The sequence below is a fragment of the Scomber scombrus genome, chromosome 1 (assembly GCF_963691925.1).
Source record: "Scomber scombrus chromosome 1, fScoSco1.1, whole genome shotgun sequence".
Taxonomy (NCBI): domain Eukaryota; kingdom Metazoa; phylum Chordata; class Actinopteri; order Scombriformes; family Scombridae; genus Scomber; species Scomber scombrus.
In genome coordinates, this window is record NC_084970.1 from 31,688,283 (window position 1) to 31,708,629 (window position 20,347).

Here is a 20,347-nt window from a genome sequence, read left to right on the forward strand (position 1 = left end):
GTCCAGAGCAGGTTGAGGTTGCTCTGATTGCCGCAAGGCTTTGTCAAGACAGCAAACACATCAGCCCAGGGTGCAAATACGCCCCCCATTATTATTTATTCATTCTCTATGGGTGATGTTTTGACATCCCAGGGCTCCACAGAGCTGTGATGAACAAGTTATTGTTGTTTAGAACCAATACAGTGACGAACAGCTCTATGGTCCACTGGGCTTATACTTTCACGCTGAAAATTGTGCAATGAATGACATTAAGGAGGGTTGAAGAAGAGAAAGGCACACACATGCACACACACACATACACAAACACAAGAAAACAGAGCTCTGAACCATGCAGAAACTGATTGTCAAATTGGACAGGTGTCATGTCATCACAGGACAGTGAGCTGAAATCTGCCCTGAGGCTGAAGCTCCTCTGTGATAAATTATAAATTAGGAAAAACATTAATTAATTAATTTACTGCTTTGCATTTATGTATATGTCATATGGATGTATGTACATGTGTCAGGCACACATAACAATGTGGAAATAGTGTGTATATGGCATGATATGTGAAATAGACTCAATAGGACAACATTTCGGATGTAAACTACAGACTAGTCCAGCCAAGTCAGTTTTATATGTTACCCAAAATCCAAATCATAAATTTGTCTTCAACAGCTTCACAATCTTATAGCACATAGCAACCTTGACAACCATAGACTCTAGGTTCTCTTCCAGGACAAACCCATGTAATAAATATCATATACAAAATAGACAGAAATATCAATGAAGGGAAATCTGTATTTGTTTTGTCATTTTATTACTGTTTTTATCAAGACATAATCATTTATTTATCAAGATAAGTTACAATATCCATCCTTGAGTCCTAGAAATTACATTTTATGGAGAGGAACATAAATTATTTTTATTTATCAACATATGAGGTTGAGGAATAGACATATGTGCCATGTTGCGCATGCAAGGAAAAGGGTGGACCTGCATCAGCCTGATTTTTAGTGCATTGATTATCACTATTATTGTTTGAGTATCCAATGTGTGCCCTTTGGGTGTGGGGTGAATTGCATGCTGATGGCCTGATGGTATACAGGTGTGCTTGGGTGTGACCTCCAATCTGCAGTTACTTATCCAGCCACACACACACACTAATCAGTCATTTGCTTGTCTCCTTTTGTGTGCACATACAGATTTTAATGGTTGTATCTGATGTAGATTTGAAGTGTTTCCCTGCACAAGTATAAGAATGTGAGTGTTTATGTTGGTTCTGTATTCGATTGTGTAGAATTTTGGTAGACGTGATGTTGTAAATTAGTTTGGTTGTCTCCTTTTGTGTGCATTGTGGTGTTGTGCTGGACCTGTTGCTTGTTTGCCACCGCATGAAACGGCTTTGTCTGGAAAGCTGTGTGGTGCACAGCAGCAGCTGATTAGCAGAGCCCCCAGAAAATACAGCCAACACTGATGCAGCGAGCGGCCAACCATTAACCAGTGACCAGCAACAACACAGCAGTCCTTGGCGTGACTGTTTTGCCTTTGCCACACGCAAGGAAGAGAAGCTTAGCACACCCAGCCACACACATCCTATTCCTATTTATCCAGCTGACTCTAACTCTCCTGGCTTTGGCCTTGTCTTCATTTATTTATTAGGAGCTATCCAATAAATATTTGGATTTTTTTTTTTCTAACTACAGTCTTTTGTCTGCTGCCCATTTCTTTATATTGTGGTTGGTCAATTTCATGTAGGTGTTTTTACATTCATACCGAACATATCTGCAAAATGTTCACTGACAATGAATACAATATCTGCATCTACAACATGATTATTGTTTTAAATGGTTACATTATTTGCTCCAAGCACTTGGTTATGGGTTTGGGAAAGAAAGATGAACTATTGAAAAAGTCAAACGTGACTTGAAGCACGAAACAGGACATTTTTACTTAAAAATATTTGGCTGAGTATGCAGTCTTTTTTTTCTAACAATAATCAAAGCCCTTTTGTTTCTTAAACTTAATCACACACAGGACGTGGTATGCGAATCCTGGTCTCCTGTGTCAAAGTCTTCCACTTTGCATGCAAACCATCCCTCCTGACCACCTCCAAAAAACAAATTTAAAACTTAACTGACAGAACAGATTTAGTATTCAAATATTATTTATAGGAAACAGGGTTGCCATATCATATTCAATAAATCCTAAGAAAGTTGATTTATGGTACAAACCAAACACACAAACATATTGTCTTCATAACTCATGTTTGACTATATAGCAGAATCCCATCAAGGAGAGTCAAATGAAAAGTCAAATATTCCTATGTATGACATTAGGTTCACAAACATGCACATAAAAACACATTTGGTGATACAAATAACTTGATGTGAGTAAAATAAAGAAACAAATCATATAAAAAACAGTGATACCCGTAATGTTTACAGCAGCACTAACTGGAGTCAATTAGGAGACTTCTAACAGATAAATATATTTGTAACAGAAAATTCAAGTTTTGAGTTTCTTCACCTTAAAATAGCATTTTGTAATGAAATAGATAAGCACGAATATGATAACATACAAAACAAATTAAAAATGTTAAGTGTAAATAAACACAACATGTATATTTCATGTTAGACTCTCATTGGATAAAATGAAATTTTAGGTTAAGAAAAGACTCACGGTTTGAATTCAAACTGAAATGTCATCATATTTAAAATGCAAACACCACACTGAAGCTTTGTGTTCCTGTTGGCTCTCATTCATATATTGATTTCTCAACCCCTTCCAGAGGTTATAGCCCTTGAAATACCCACAAATCAGTGCTCTCAGCTCCAGCTGAGATACTGGCTGCTGTTACATGTGAAGTCTATATGCAGTATATCCAAGTATTCAGTTTGATTAAAATTTTAAGAAAACAGTGTTTGTAAGAATTGCTGTTCACTCGAATAACACCTAAGGAGGATGTGTGACACTGTGCTGCATTCATTGACTGTATGGACATTTAATGAATATACAACCAGCAAGCCTTTTCCTCAGAGATTTCACGAGTTACTACATTTGCTTAACGAACCCTGAGATGTTAATTTTTATAGCTATTATCTTTGTTTACATGCAGCCTTCATGCTTCCCCTCTCCGAGCGGAATTGATCAAATGGGAGATGCACACAGGCAACAGAAATATCATGGGAATAATAACTGATGAATTACAGTTATTAGCAGAGAGTTTGAGTGCAGCCACTTACTGGGGACACATATGCATTCAATCAATAATCACATTATGCAAGAGCGCATGAAATTGGGAATATTAAGAGGTCTTTCTTCTGCTGTGCAAGTAAACACATAAATTGAATTATTCTCATAATCAAAGTAAGAGCAGAAATGACATTAGGCATATGTTATTCATGAAAGCAGAGTCACTTATTCTATTAGTGTGACTCCACCACATGGGGCCAATGCAGATTATTTGAACATCCACTCAGTGTTGGTCTGCTTCCTTTAGTCGCTTACTGGTGCTTCTTGTACAATGACAAAAGCTGAATTTCATTCATTATTGTTCAAATTAGTGTAGGGTCACTGGGTTTTTATGCTTGTTCTGTTGGTACAAAAAAAAAAAAAAAGATCATGTGACAAAAGAAAGTCAGTCTAGGGACATTTATGAAAGTGGTCACATGATTCACAAAAGCAACTGTAAGTGTTGTGGTTTCAAACATGGAATAAGAAATGGTTTTAAGAAGGGGACAAAGGTGACAGACAAGGGTCATACTGCTGTGTGATCATAAATATTTATAGAAACTTGACCTTTACTTGATCAGATTTTGAAAGCCACTTTAATTCCTATTTCATTTCTACATTACAGGTCTATTACAGGTTTTGTATATGACATACGTGATGTCTTGTGTATGAAACTGATTTACAGACAAAGACAAAGGAGTTGCTCTACCAATAACACAAACACAGTGGTGATAGTCAAAACTAGGTCATCTTCTAATTTATTAGACATCCTGTCCTGCATGACTTAAATGAGCAATGGTTCCTCAGAATTAACCAATAAAATGTGTTGTTTGTGTATATATATCACAAACAACACATTTGTTGTATATATATATATATATATATATATATATATATATATATATATATATATATAGATATATATATATATATATAGATATATATATATATATATATATATATATATATATATATAGATATATATATATATATATATATAGATATATATATATATATATATATATATATAGATATATATATATATATAGATATATATATATATATAGATATATATATATATATAGATATATATATATATATAGATATATATATATATATATATATATATAGATATATATATATATATAGATATATATATATATATAGATATATATATATATATATATATATATATATATATATATATATATATATATATATATATATATAGATATATATAAGCATATAAACACATAAAAATAGCATCTTCTTTGCAGTTATGATCGTGGTGATGGTTAAAAAAAACTAATATTGACTGTCAGTAAGAAATGGAAAATGTTCAACCCAATTTCATATGTTGCCATGACAATACAGTACATGTCTTGCTGTAAGCCAGTTATTGCTTGTTAACCTTCTGATATTTCACTAATGCCACAGATCTGAGGCCCTCATTTGCTGAAAGTTCCTCAATAATGCAATGATGTGACTGTTGTATTGGTCTCCCTTGACGAAGAGCAATAAAAATACAGAAATGGTTCTTTGTCTCTACAACATAAAATCAAAGTTTTACAAACTTCAATCATCTGCAATTTCTTATGTAAATTCTACAGTTCATATTACTCACTCCTTTCCATCCAGTATCTCAAACAAACTGTGCTTTCTTTCTTTTTCTTTTTTGTTGAGCTTTCCGCCCAAATTACTCTGCATTTAAACTTACGACTACTGTAGGTGGCTGTTATCCATGTTTGTATTGGTAGATGAATATGCAATAATTGATTTGGTTTGGATAATTGATTTGCAGGGTTGTCTACCTCCAGAACTCCAGTGGTTACTGATCGGTGGTTAAGTGTGTTGTCTGTGTGATTACTCATACGTTATAAGTCATAAGGTTTATGCTATTTCCTGAAAGCTTAAGAGTAAAAAATTGGTGCCAATTGGTATAAACAATCTTTATGTGTGGTCTGTCCAGTCTTTATAGGTTGCAGCTATAGTCTTCAGGTTTGTCCCCAGCTTGAGCTCCTTCTAATCATTAAATCATCTGAAATCTGAACCTTAAAAGTGGAAGTCAAATGGTGATGTACTGCTAATAAAGAATGTGCAATGGATGTGGTACAAAAGTACTGCTTGTTTTCTCCATGCATTCACTTTTTCCTCACCTCAACTGGTAGAAACACTAATTAGAGTTTCATATTTCTCTGCATGGAAGCAGCAGAGCTTCACCATTGAACAGCCCATGTGTTCATTAGTGGTAATCTGTCTGCAGCCCACAGTCAAAGCTAAACTGTGCTTTGTTTTCTTGCTCGAGGTCGGAGAAGTTTGACTCTCTTCACTCCCTTGTCTCTCTCTCTCTGAAGCATATAAACTTTAATTTCCTCTCATTACCCAATCAGATGGTTAAAACCGCCGCAGGGGCAGATGTTTCCTGTCCGGCCAGGAAGAAAAAAAATTAGAAAGAAAGACAATAAGAGAGCGGAAGACAGAGGAAGGGGGTCAGAAAGACTACTCAGGCATTTTTATCTAAGGCTTTTTTAAAGAGAGGAATAAAAGAGTGATGGACAGGTGGATGATTAGCATCCATATCACCCACTCTAAATGAAAAGCTGCAGAGATGTACAGAGGGCACTTACTGAACCTTAAATAAACACCAGGATATAAACCCAGTCCCTTGTATTCCATTGAAGGATGGACTAGTGGCACTCAATGCGGTGAAGTGAATGAGTGGCAGTTAAAGAGAGGGGAGGAAGTCAGATTGAAAAGAGAAAGAAGTAACGAAAGAGAGGGGATGGGGGAGGTGAGTACTCCTTTGACTTCACCCCAAGACCCTCCAGTGTGATGACAGGAGAGGTGAAGAGCAGAATGACAGACATCACAAAGATTATTTCTCACTGCCTAACCACTGTCTCCTCACACCCTCGCTGTAGACGGTTTATGGTAGAGACGTTGAGGAAAGAGAGTCAGTATTTAGTTGGCAGGATCCCCTTCAGCAAGTACCTTCTTATCAAGGACTATTGGACACAATGCACAGAAAGAAAACATACGGTTAGTTCTTGCTAGATTTAAGGTGTATTTTATTTGTAAGTCAAATATTTAGTTTCTGGGTTACATACAATTAGTATTTAGGTCTATAGAGAAAAAATTGTGATTAATATCTGCTCTTTGTTGCGTAACATAAAATTAGTTTAGTTAGTTTGATCTAAAACCTGGAAATATTGGAATCATCGGTTCCTTCACAAAATTTCTTTTCAATGGTCTTTTTTTATTATTCCCATCACTTAAAAATGCCTTATTCATAATTTTCTGTTATACTCCCACTAAGTTATAGGCTGTTTTTCAGCCCATGTCTTATTATATGATTTCACTTTTTTCATGCTGGCTTAAAAACCAGATGATACCTTTATCAGATAGTAAAGTCTAACAGCTTCTCACTGGGCTACACAGTCTTGTGAAGGTCAAAAACGACTGCTTCAATAATTAGGGCCTTTTAAAATCAGTCGTCAAATAAGTAACTTTTAAACTTTCCGCTGCTACAAAATCCAGAAATCAAGTTCACAGTATTGTCAGGTAGGTAATTATGTTCTGCCAATAAAAGAAAAAGGTCAAAAATCGCTTTCTTTAGACTTTAACTGACTTTTTGTTCACAACTTTCTTTCTTCTGGAGCAGATGTAACAAAGAAAAAATGTCAATAAAAAGTTAATAGAAAGCAGATTTGCAGCCCTCTTTTCATCAGTAGAGTTTATTGACAGTTCTGATGCCCCTGTGAGCTTAAACAAAAAAAAACCTACATATTGAACATTTGAAGGCTCAACATTTTAATAGCATTGCATTGAATCATTTCTAAAAAAAAAAAAAATAAAGTAGTAGATTGTGAATTATGTAAAACAAGCTAGTTAATATCAGTTAAAATTGTGTTAGTTATGAATTGTGTCTAGTTCAAATATTGTAAGTGTGTTGACGTGCAGAGATCCACGTTTATACATTCATAGCTTTATTTTACTACAGTTCTCTTCATTTAGAAAATGCAATGTTTCAGATTATTTAATTTGAGTGCTAGGAAGTTTGTTGTTTAGGATACTGGTAAAGTGTTTTGACATAGGCTACACACACACACACACACACACACACACACACACTGCTGGGGAAATACAGTATGTACTGTACGCCGCTGCTGTTGCCATTGTTACTGTCAGTTACAGTTACCACAGCAACTAATACACAAACACACACACACATCTAGACTTGTATTTGCCCTTGCACACATGTCCATACCCCCTGGCCTCAACCCCTCCCCCACATCACACACACACACGCTCACAGATCCACACACAGCCGTGGTGAATGACAGTGCTCTCCTGACCTTGGCGGCACTTGGAGCTCGTCCAAGCGAGAGGCTGCTGGAGGTGTTGAAGCCTGAGCGGAGTCGGGGAGGTGAAGGACAGGCAGCACTGTCAATGCTGGAGCTGCTCTGCTTTTCATTCTTCACCTCGCATTCCTCCACCTCTGATGGCGGAGGAATGCAAGGTGAAGAACGCAACACAGGTAACACCATCACACAAACACACACCTCCGCTTGTTACCACTGCTGCTGCCTACCCATGACTTGTCGTGACACGGCGGTTCTGTTGACGCTGCCGTTTTGACTTCTGAAAGAAACGCTCACAATTTGTGCGAGAAAGTGCCAACCACAGCTATTTTACTAAATAACACACTTTACTTCCTGAGTACCAATTAAAATGCCTGTCATACACACTGCCCTCCTTTATGATAATTGCATCTGGATAGGAGGAATGTCTCAGTAATTGCCTGATAATAAAGAGACATAGCTGCATTCATTTATAAAGATGATATTATCTTAACTAATCGGGGACATGTTTTTACTCTTGGAGAAGAACAACTTTAAGACACATTCAACCCCCAAAGTGACAGCAAAATGCGTCAGTACTGTTTAGTGATATTCTTAGCTACTGTTTGTACTGCCAACTGCTTTCAAAAAAACACTGCAGTAATAAGACTGCTTTATATAAATGCCAGCCCCTGCTTTCCATTTGCAAACAGTAAAAAGTCAGTACGATAAAGTGAAACTTGAACATCATAGTCAACATTTAGGGGCTTTTATTTCTTTATCTCAGCTGGGATTATCATCTTATCATCACTTTGATTATGCAGTTGTTGTTTTTTATTTTTTAAAAGCTGGTGCATTTAAAGATCCATGATCAAGGAGTTAAATGGTAAGTTCCCATCTTTGCACTCACGTTTACATTTTTAGTTGTCATTTCTATTAGATATGATATTATTGAACTAAAGTGATTGCTGAAATCTGTTCCTGAGCAATGCAAATTAGTCCACTTTGTAGCTTCTGAGCTCAAACCTGCAGGGAAGTGTACTGTAGGCAGCGAACAAACAGAAATCTGTAGAAGGCACGCTGTTGCCAAAATGTTATTTTAAAGAACAAAGTCAGCTCAGGATAACCATCAAAGTGCTCCTGCCTCTTTGCAGGTTTTGTGCTTGTTCACTGCTTACAGCAAATTAGTCCATGTTGAGTGTGATTAATTGACTTCCTAAAAAATCAATAAATGCTGAATTACAAACAAAAATATAAAGTTAATGCTAAAATCAGGTGACATTGCTGCAAGGCAGTCACATAGAGCAGGAATCATGACAGACTGACTGCATAGACTGTGTTGTGCCCTGTCTGACCTCTTTTTATTGATGTCGCCATGTCCCCATCTCATCAGTTAATATTGGGGTGGAGGAGGATGCTACAATGTTATCATAACTGACAGGAAATGATGGACAGAACTACAACTGGAACAATAATTTAATAATTAGTTGCCATTCACAGCATCCATGTTTTCGTACAGCTTGTGACTTTAATAGCAGACTTAGAAGCTGCTTGTAACTCCATTACAATTAACATAAAAAGCAACTAAATATTCACTGTGATGGAGTAGGTCGAGTAAGTCAAGTCAGTTTTATAAATATATCGCAAATTTTCCTCAAAGGTACAGTCTGTACAGCGTATCGTCTTAAATGTAGCATGAATTTGATAGCCACTAGAGTATTACACTTTGTTTTCCTTTGCTGTATGAATAATAGCTGCTTTTTCTTCCTGTATAAAAAGCACTCTTGTGATTTATAACATATTGGTACTGTAAATTACACTGACAGAGTTTTCTCTGCTCCCAGGTTTTGTTTATGTATTTTTATAGCCTTATTTCCCACTGCTCCTGAGTAAAAGTCTTACGGTTGGAATATCCATTTTAACAAGTGCGCCTTTGGAAAACAGTCTGCAGTAATGTCAAGTATTAACAGTTAGTATGTAATAACTTCTGGTTGGTCCTTCAACAGTGTCTCCAGAATACAGGGTCAGATGCACCAAAAATCAAGTGAGCGCATCAGAAAAACACTGAAGCCACGGCTAGCTTGAAACACCTCATAAAAGTATTTAATTCCCTTCTGTTTCCCAGTGTCATGAAGTTTGAAGTGAACTTTTGCCAAGGCCTGACTTTGCTCTCTCCTCCTTGTTCTTTGCCTTGTTGTTCTTTGTCAGCGTGTCAGAATAATGAGGGCAAGAGAAACACAGGGTTTGGTCCAGAGCAGGGACAGCCAGCTCAGTGCCGACATGAATATTCAGTCCTGCATATGGCGCTGTGCATAAGGATCGGCATTCACTTAAAGGCACTAATTAGGATGCTCGATTTGAAAAGAAGTGGCTGCGGTTGCTGTCAAGGAGCCTCTTGAGCTTATTCAGTAGTTTCTCTTCACTGGAGAGGGAGGGTGAGAGAGGGAAAAGGTGGATCTCCTCTGGAACTGGATTATTCAATTGTGGACTGACCTGTAACAAAACACTGAGCAGCTTTTATTTGAGAGGGAGAGAAAATGTCATGTCATATCATGTCTTGGATCACTGAGCTTAAAGTACTGACTCTTTTTAAAGTGTAATACTGGAGTTTTTTGAGTCAGTGTCAACAGATCAGGTTCACTTCTCTGGAGTAGTTGCAGATATCAGGAGTGTTTTTCTTCTTCCCCCTTTTAGAGAAAAGCCATTTTCATTCCTGTTCAGGATGAAAAAACATTCACAGAGCAAGATAATCACAGTAAACATGACAAATCTTTCTGTTTTGTCCTCCTGACATCAGAGTTCTTTGGAGCAGAGGAGCAGTGTGACTCATTGACACGTTTTTAATGGTTTTGGGGCAACAATGGAGCTCCACAGCACAGACGAATAAGCCATATCAGGCTTTGGATACACACACAATACTTGTAAGTAGATCAATTAATTGTTGGCTCAGCTGTGCGCATGAGATTAGTTGACAATAAGAAAAATATTAACACAGTGGTCTCATTGAAATTAATAAGGGGATTGTGTTTTTTTTTATACAGTGCTGCTGTTGGGCTTCCCCACCCCCCTCAAATAGGGGGTTGAATGAGAATTCCTCATTTGGTCACAGAGGGACCCCAGTTTGCATACAAAGGAAATCAAAAACAATCAAATATGGCAAAAGAATCCAACATAGAAAACAGAAAGTATTGCAAATACATTGCAGTACTTTGGGAAAATGTAAACCAGATGCAGACAGAAATAAATGTTGCATGACTCTAAACAAAATTGAGAGTGCACTTTAGCCGAAACTCTACCTTGCATCCAGGTAGTTATTTTACACAATTGTTTGACCCCTTTGTACAGAGTTCAGTCCGTCCCTAAAGAACAATAAGCGCTCCGATCACGGATTGTAAATTCTTGACCGCATCCTGACTCTGAGGTCGCTACTTCAGCAGGAGCCATCCCGTCATGTCCGGCGCTCGGGATGAGTTAAAGTTCTCTCCCCCTGTAAATATCTGGCAGCCCACTAAGTAGCTGTTTAGTGGTTTGAGGCCATCTCTTTCCCTGTGGATGTATCTCCTTCCTGCTGATATATGGGCAACATCTCCTTGTCATCTTTCATCACAGTGACTTCTGGTGAGGACAGCACAGAAAACCAAGCAGTTTTTTTGAGTTGTGCAAGAAGCACTCTTGGGTCAAATTCTGCTGTTAGTACTGGGCCAGAATTTTTCCTGTCCAATTTTCCATAATACAGCTTATTGAGGAAGTTATGGCGACTTAATGCCTGTTTTCAATCTGTATAATTAACAAATAATATGGTATTAATTCCTCTTTACTTATACACCACTACATTACACATAGATTGTGTTAAGCTCTGCATTGAAGACAGATGTAAACTCTATGACCAGCCTTCTGTGTGTCTCTAAAATGTTGCCAAAGTCTTGGTAAAGTAGGCAGCAGTGACTTTATTAACAGACGGTTTATTAATATGTAAAAATGCAGCCTTTACATGCTGGTTTTTAGGTCCTACCCTTAATATAACCAGATGGAAATTTAGACGCAGACACACATTGTAAAAGGAAAACAGATCACATCATTTATGTGACTTTTCCTTTGGGAGTATACTGTAATTGATTTATGCCCTCATTTTTTTTAAGGAACACACCAGTTTAGATTTTTATCCACATTTTATGTTCCCATACACCCAATTATAACACTATTATATTTTGCTGCAATAACCGATAGTCACCATTCAATAAACAAGCTTCTTTTGAGAAACGTTAAGAAAGCTTTCCAATTACAGCAAGTGAAGACAATGGGGAGAAAATGCAAATGAACTAAAGGCTTTTGCACTATAATCTCTCTATAGTCCAGTTTGGAATTTCCATGTTCCAAACATGACAGACTCATCTATTTACACTCAACATGGAAGAGCTAACTTAGGTTTTATTTGGCTTCATTTAAGCCACTTACAATATCAGACGTGGAGGGTTGTATGTAACAATTTGTCTAAGGCCTCAGTCCAAGATCTGAGTCCAGACCAGGCTGTAAATCAGTCCAGACTGACCATATATAACTTACTGTGTTATTTAAGGATATATTTCCTGGATGCTTTTCAGTGTACTTAAAGAGGTTCCATTGCACAAGAAAAGGCAAGAAATAAGTGTAAGGCAGGGAAAGCTCGTCAGAACCAATTATCTTTGAGTGATCTTTTCAATATTGTTGCCCAACGATTTGAACTTTTTTTTTATGTCAATACATTTTTATGGTATTGTTCGAAAAGTGTGACCTTACTTATAATTCATATGTAGACCCTGATTTAAAAAGTTGAGTAGCCTTGCACATGGGAGACATTTTTGTTTGTCTTAGCAGGAAAAGCACGAGTGTAGATTAATGATGGCTCTGTTCCACTTAGCTTCCATAAAGCCATGCCAGAGAGGCAGCGTGTTCAGAGGCACTGTTTCCTGGAACACCTAAATCAGATACAAGCACTATTCATCCAAGTTACACCTTAATTTGACAAATCAAAATATCTGCATGCTTGTATTTGGCATTGATGGGCTGTCAAAGGTTTTAAGCTTTTTGTAATTGTATATGAAAAAGCTTTCTAAAGGTTTGTTTTCACAGGACATTTTAAAAATGGCTCTGACCATGATGTCATGCCAGTTTGGTCAGTCTATAACGTGACCTGTCTTTTGCTGTTTAAATTTACATCTTCAGAAAAAGGAAAAGGAACTAAATGGAGCAAACAACTCTGTCCAAAAGAACTGAGCCAGTGTGTGTCAGTGAGTCTCACCGTGGACTGTTTATTTTTGGTGCTTTCTGTTGTGGACAGCAACACGGGCGAACTTGTGAATGACTGTGGCAGGGGCAAGAAACAGCCGTTGCCAACAGACATATTGGTGATCATGTATATGAGCCAGACAAACAGTTACACACCAACCAGGAAATTAAGAAACTGTGAGGAGACGCCAAGCTTTAGCATGAAACAAACTCTGGCAGTCAAGATCTAACCGAAATGAGCTGACAGCAGTGCTGACCAGTAGTAACAAGTCAGTATGCTGAATTCAATTTCGGTCTGGACATTTTTTATTCTTTTGACTCTGTTGTAGACAGCAGCTCAGAGGGGTTTCTGAATGTGTGAGTCGAGTGGTGGCTTCTATAAAAAAAAAGTGTCCTCAAAGTCAATACTGCGCGGCCTACAGACTCAACAAAGTGATTGGATTTCTATCTAGCTTGCAAGAGTACACAGTATATATAGTCTACATTATATACATATGTATAAGAAGATGCTTGAAACAAATAGGAAGACCATCTTTTTGCATGCTCACGTTGTAGTTTTATTTCTGAATCCCTCTTACAGTTCATCAATTAAGACATCAATTAAGAGATCAGTTGTCATCTGGTCACATCTAATTAATAGCACGGTAACACACCTTCATTGTCAGCATATTGCAGCTGTCTTTTTAAATATATTTTCTCCCTCTTTGCTTTAGTGCTTTCTTGATGCTGTTTTGCACAACCCACTACCTCCCCGTCACCGTCCAGTCTTCAGTGCATCACTTCGCCAGCCTCATCAGCCTGATCAGTCTCAGCAGCAGTCATCAGCCACCACCACTAGTGTCTGGACTCCACGGGGAGATCTATCTTGCTGCTGCTCAGGACTGAAGTCCCTCGATTCAAAATCTCCCTGCAGATTCCAAGCACCAAGACTTTTGAAAATATCCAATCATTAATGTTGTCTCTATAATAAACAACTCTTTTTTACTTCATTCTCTGGTCTCTCCTGATTGAAATTAAAATTGGTCTTGATGAGTCAAATTGATACTGTACAATGTAGTACAGCCAGCACAAACCTTAAAAGCTAACTGTTCTAGCAATCAAAAAATGACATATTTCAGGGGAAAAAATCTGATGTTTATAATTTGAAGTATACACATGACAGCAGGAGTTGATTAAGTTGCAGGAGTGGTTTGAGAGGTTTATGGACATCTTGGTTATTTTTTTCCCTGTCAAACAGTGTCATCACTGGAATCCATTATACGGCTGTGAATCCAAGGTTTAGTCCAAGGTATAAACTTTTCAGAGCCACGTTCCTAGCCTACATGAGGTGAATGTTTGAGTCTCCAAACATTGGTTCTCTATGGAGTATTCCTATAATTAAGGAAAAAGCTTTCCAAGCCTCCTGGAAAAACCTAATCCCAATGTCAGTATCATAAATTTGTTGGTTTGTCGTCAAGCAGTTGTACATCTTGTAAATTACTGTGTAAACTCAGCCAACAGAGGGACAGATGTGTTCCAGCAGATGATATCCTGCAACAAATATTAAGTATTTATAGTAAAGTAAATGTTGTATTTAAACAATACTGAGAATCCAAATACAAAACTTAAATTATCCAGGTAAACAAAGGTATGACTGTCCACTTACAGAAACGAGGGGCCCGCTGAGAAACGCTAAACCATTTAATTGAGGCATTTGATTTCGACTGATGATCAACACGTCCATATGGAGGCTTAATGGATTCACTTGTAATCAAGCTAGCTTAGGATTCAAAACAAAGAGCCTCTCAGTTGGAAAGACTTCGATGTGCTTATGTAATGTGAGTGCTGTTGATACAAAAACCTTCTCTGTGACTGGATACTAATGATATCGGAGCCCTGGGCTTAATCCAGTGTGACTAGTCCTGCATGTAGAGCCTGGAATATGATGAAATGACTGCTCTCTCTCTCTCTCTCTCTCTCTCTCTCTCTCTCTCTCTCTCTCTCTCTCTCTCTCTCTCTCTCTCTGTCTCTCTCTCTCTCTCTCTCTCTGTCTCTATCTCTCTCTCTCTCACACACACACTCACTCAAACACACAGACATACACACGTACAGGCCTGCCGTAGCGTTGGGATCATAAAGAACTGCTACTTGGCTCATACCACTGAACTTGGACTTGTTATACAAATCCACCTACCAAGCCTATTTTTAGGCCCCAAGTACATTTACTTTGTTTTTCTTTGTAATTCTTCTTCGACTTCCTTTTGCAAAGAATTAATCCAAAAAGCTAACATATATTCAACTGATCCCTTTCCATTATTTGAACACCTTGAAGTTTTGTTTGATTCCTATGTTAGTTCTACAAAAGTGGTCAAATCATAAAAAAGGGTTCCAAAAATAGCTCATCACAAATTGACAAACACCAATACGAAGTTTTCTAATTGCTTGTTGTGTCTAAATAAAGAAGTGAAAAGCAATTCATTTGAATTACATTGATATAAAACAGAGAGAAATGCAGCAAATTCTAATTTCAGAAGTTAAAACTAAAAAGTATGTGCTTGTAAACTAACTTAGATCATTAATCAGTAATATTTGTAGAATGTAAAATAAACTTTACGTGATGCCCACATGGAAAGATACTTGTAAATGATTATTTTACCAGGTGGATTTATGCATTTCATGATATACTATAAATCCCTCTCCCACTCAAAGCTGCAAAACCACCAGCTGCAGATGAGCTGCACAGTGCTCAACTGCTCACAGACAATTCTTTATAAGGCCTTTTATCCCAAAAGCGACATGTTTGAACCTAAAAGAGCCTCGCAGAAATCTGTTTATCAGTGAAGTACTGCACTGTGACACTGTTTACTGAAAACCACAGAAGCACTGAGCAGCTTATGGAAAAATAAACCCCCTGTAGGTTGATAACGAACACTGTGTTTAGATGTAGAGAAAATCAGCATAGAGGATGTTCTAAATATTTCCAGCCCCTTTTTGGCTTCTTTTCGCTCTGCACTCTCAATCTAATTCCTTTTTATTCCTTTGCCAGATCTCTGCATCAGTTTATCTTTCTCCTCCTCCTTTGTCTTTGGATACCCTTCTCTCCTCCAGTGTGCTTCATCTCCTCTGAGGCGGGGCAGAGCCTGCGGTGAAGCTGGTTTAAGTCAGCGTTGTTGACAGAATCAGGATGTCTCCTCCCAGAGGGATGCAGGAGTGTCAGGCTGGGACAAAGACTAGAGATGGCTGCGGGTCTCGATTTAACAACCCAATACAACCACAAGTATACCTGCACACATACTCACACTCACATATTTGTCCCATATGCTCATCACTATTCATCACTAGTCATCTGCATGTCCTCACAAGCTGTCAGGAGGTGGAGAGACCAGGGAAGAGGTAGAGAGAGACAGATGAGGTGAAGAGAGGGGGATAAAAAAAACTATCCTTCAAGTTTTAAAGTCAAAGGGATTTCAATGGTTCCTTCTGTGATTAATATATATCTGATTGAACAAGCATGTTAAGGCGGGACATAACACAGTTAGAGGCTGCTGTTAAGTGTAAAAATGGTTCCTTTGTATCTTCAGCTGTCACAAATCTGGATTCTTTGAAATGAGTCAATTCTATTATTCTAATACAGAAGGGGGGAATTAAAGGATAAGGCTTGGGATGTTCTATATTTTTCTTATTGTCAACAAATCTCATGTGCACAGCCATGCCAACAATGAATTGTCCCTACTTACAGCTACTGTCTATCCAAATCCTGATATATATTATATGTATTCCTTTGTGCTGTACATCTCCGTTGTTGTCCAAAAACTATTAAAAATATGTCAATGACACACCGTTGCACTGGGTGACATGTTCCTTCACCCTGAACAGTCCTGAGGCATGGTTTGTTGATAATCAGTCCACATTTTCAGTCTCTGGAGAGTTAGCCTGTTGTGCTACTTATCACAACTCCTACAATGTATAACAAAGAGGCTGTGATATGTAACACAACAAGCTAGCAAAGACCTGTAAATGAAACGTGCACAGTGGTGTTACATGAAACTACAAATTTACGATGAAGGAACATGTCAATCAGAGCAATGGTGCGAGAGCAATTGGTGTGTTTTATCTTTTTTGACAACAATGAAAGAATAAGTAAGAGGAGAAAGATATATCAGACTGTGGATACACATAAAGAACATATAGCATCAGTTAATTTTTGCTTTGGTTCAGCACATGAGATGTGTTGCCATGAGCAACAGGATGAAACATAACAACTGCTTAAGCCATGACAGCTAAGTGACAGCTATGACGTTAGAAAACCATGCAATGTTAGTGAAGAGAAGGCTGGACTGCTGGTTATCTAGTGCTCTATCACACTGTTTCCACATTAAAGTGATGATCCTCCATCCTCCATGATCCGCAAAACCAGCAGCTAGCCAATCCTTTGATCCTCAGTATCACCAGGAGACACGTTCTGGTGCTTCTCCATCGACAGTGAAGTAGAAACTGGACTTGCAGACACTGTGCCATTATTTTTTCTGTCAATATGAACTTTCTGTCTCTTTAAAGAAATCAGCTCAAACAAGCTTCCCACGCATCCTTGAGGTCAGTGTCCTTATTGATTATCAATGCTCCAGAAAACTCTCCTTTTGTAGAGGCCTGGTTGTTTGGCTTCTAGTTTCGGAACACGATTGTTCACGGTCAAAAATATTGATCCAATTACTCTGATTCACTTTAATGGAGATGGGAGAGCCAAAACAAAGATTAAAACCCAGCCTCTGCAAACCCAGAGGAAATGTAACTCGTATGTTTATCTCAACTCCAATCACTGGTGGAGCTAACTCAGACAGCACGGAGAAGATCTGCAGTTTGTTCTCCTGCCCTCAGTACTTTCAAGCATTTGAGCTAAAACATAAGCGACTTCCAAGAACCACATGGTACAGGAAAAAAATGGAAACAACCCTCTTTGTTGGTTCAGCAGCAACATTTTGTGTGTTTGAGTTGAAACCGGGACAACTGTCAATTCTTTATGCATAGATACATTTGTTTTCTTTCCAAAAAAAGAGGAAGAGGAAGAAATTACTTGCATATAATAAGGCGGTTTGTGATTTAGTGACACACACACATACACACACACACACACACACAAGAAATAATAATGAAACATTGTCCTGGGATAACCCACCCCTCCCTCCCTCTAATGCCCTTCACTTTTCCTTCAGCATGCCTTCGATCTGTCCCACTCCTCCCTCTTCCCACTGCCACTTTCATCCCTCACTCACATGCTTTCCTTCAGTGTTGTAGCCTGAAAAGGAAATGTACCAGTTGGTGTGCACAATTGTGCATCTGCATGTGTGGGTGCATGTATTGTACATACTGTACAGTATGAACATGTGCGTGTCACACTGCATCTGTAAGGCATTAGAGATTAATAATCCAAGCAGCCTGTGCAAAACAGGAAAAATGAGAGAAATCAAGCAACAAAAAAAAAGGATTTTACTTTTTTTTCTGCTTGTTTGGGAACAGTTTAATATAGGCTGCATACTGGTGTTTGTTCTTGGTGTAACTGGCCTCATACAGGAGTAAATATTGTAGTAGCAAATTAACAGTCCAATAATTTGTTATTTTAAAAAGTTAAAGTTTCAAAAGGTCCAAACATAAAAATCACCAACAGTCGTACAGTTGAATGCAGTTAGAGTTTTATTCGTCGATGAACAAACCAAACAACACAGACAGCGTCTATGTAGAAATGATACAATGATCTCAGATAAATGTTTCCTTTTATACTGATCATTTTGCTGAAAGTGGGAAATCCCCTTTGCCCAAGTAAATTTTAACCAATCAGATTCCAATTTTTCTTGGCATCGATCACATGATGCTCTTTTCGTTCAAAACTCCAGTCGCAGGTGCATGGAGTTTTTTCAGAATGTGGCCTTGAAACTTCAGTGTTTTATACAGGGGTTATTTCAGTTCAGTTTCTTCTATTCAAGGGTTACCTCAGTTCATTGACTGATGCCCACTTACTTATTCACTATAGGCCATCTCAAATATAATACTGTTTTGTGACTTTTGTTGCTGCATTCTCATTTTAAAAGATAATAATAATAAAAGTGTAGTACATTTAATCACATATATTTCAGGGTATATTCATCAAATCATCAAATGTGCTTATTCACTCAGTAAGTACAGAATCACATACACCTCTTCTTTTATCATAATGCCCTCAGTTTTGATTATCTTTAGCAAATAACAATCAATAATCAAGTACCCTTTAAGCAGATACAACATTGTTCATTGTAAGTATTTATCACCCAAATGTTACACTACAATATCTTTCACACATTGTCACATTTTTCTCTACCTGTAGTAGGTTTATTGCTGCCTGAGATGATGGAAGCTAATGAAGTGTCTCAGAGCTGTGCTACTGGAGACGCACCCTAGAATCCGTAGGAGTCACGGGGGGAGGTAGGGACAGATGAACAAAAAGATGAAAGTAAAGTGTAAAGAGGAAACGTAGGAGGTGGAAAGTTTGACAGAGATAGAGGCCTTCCTCCGCTGCTGCTGTCGAGCCGCCAAACCGCAGGTGGAAGACAAGTGTCAATTCCATAGCGATCGACTCCAAGATAAGTCTTGAGTTCATCATCTTCTCACATTGTGTGAATACAACCAGCACCAGTATTTCAGCACAGGGAGCAGGATAAGGTCAGGAAATAACAATAATAATAATATAATAATTACAATAATCCATGAGGAAGTGCAAAAACTGACACTGTTGGTAGATGGTGAAGAAAAAAAGGCAACAGGAAATCTGCAACAGGTAGTCAGAGAGATAAAAGGGTCACATTCAGGAAACATAAAAACATGGAGCAGGTATAACAGGAATAAATGGTCTGATTGCATGGCAGTTAGGGAACATTGATAATCTAGCAAATATGTCCACCATAAATACACTAGGGCTGATTGCTAAATATTAGAGAATAAAAGATTACTTTTTCCACAAAAAGCTAATGTGTTGGGGATTTCCTTCATTTAATGAATGAGTCCTTTGACATAATCAGGCCTTCTGAACCACAAACTTTCAGTTGTTTTGGTTTCAATCAACTCCTGAGAAAAATATGCACTGCAAGCACTGAGAAGGTAGTGTACAGTGGAGTATTTTTGCTGAAAACAACTGCCTGCTGCTGCTGGAAAGGGAAATGGCAGGAGTGCTGAGAATGATCCTATAGTAAATGAGTTATAAACCCCAAATTATGAGCTAAAAGAGGCTAAAAAGCTATAGACATCTAGTTGATGATGATTCTCTATTGGTTCATTAAAGTGACTGCTTTCACAATATTAAGTCTATTGATCCACTGGCAATATAAAAATGATGGATATTTAGTGGATTTCCTTTGGTAAAACAACCTTCTCGTACACCATGATGCAGTACCTCTGTGTCTGAGTTCATACCGATTTAGGGTGCAAACCTGAGGAAAAAGTAACTAAAGAAAAAGTTAAATATTAGCAACATTGTGAAAGTGAGCCTGAGGGCCAAACAAAAGTTAGCAAGGACGAGATTAGT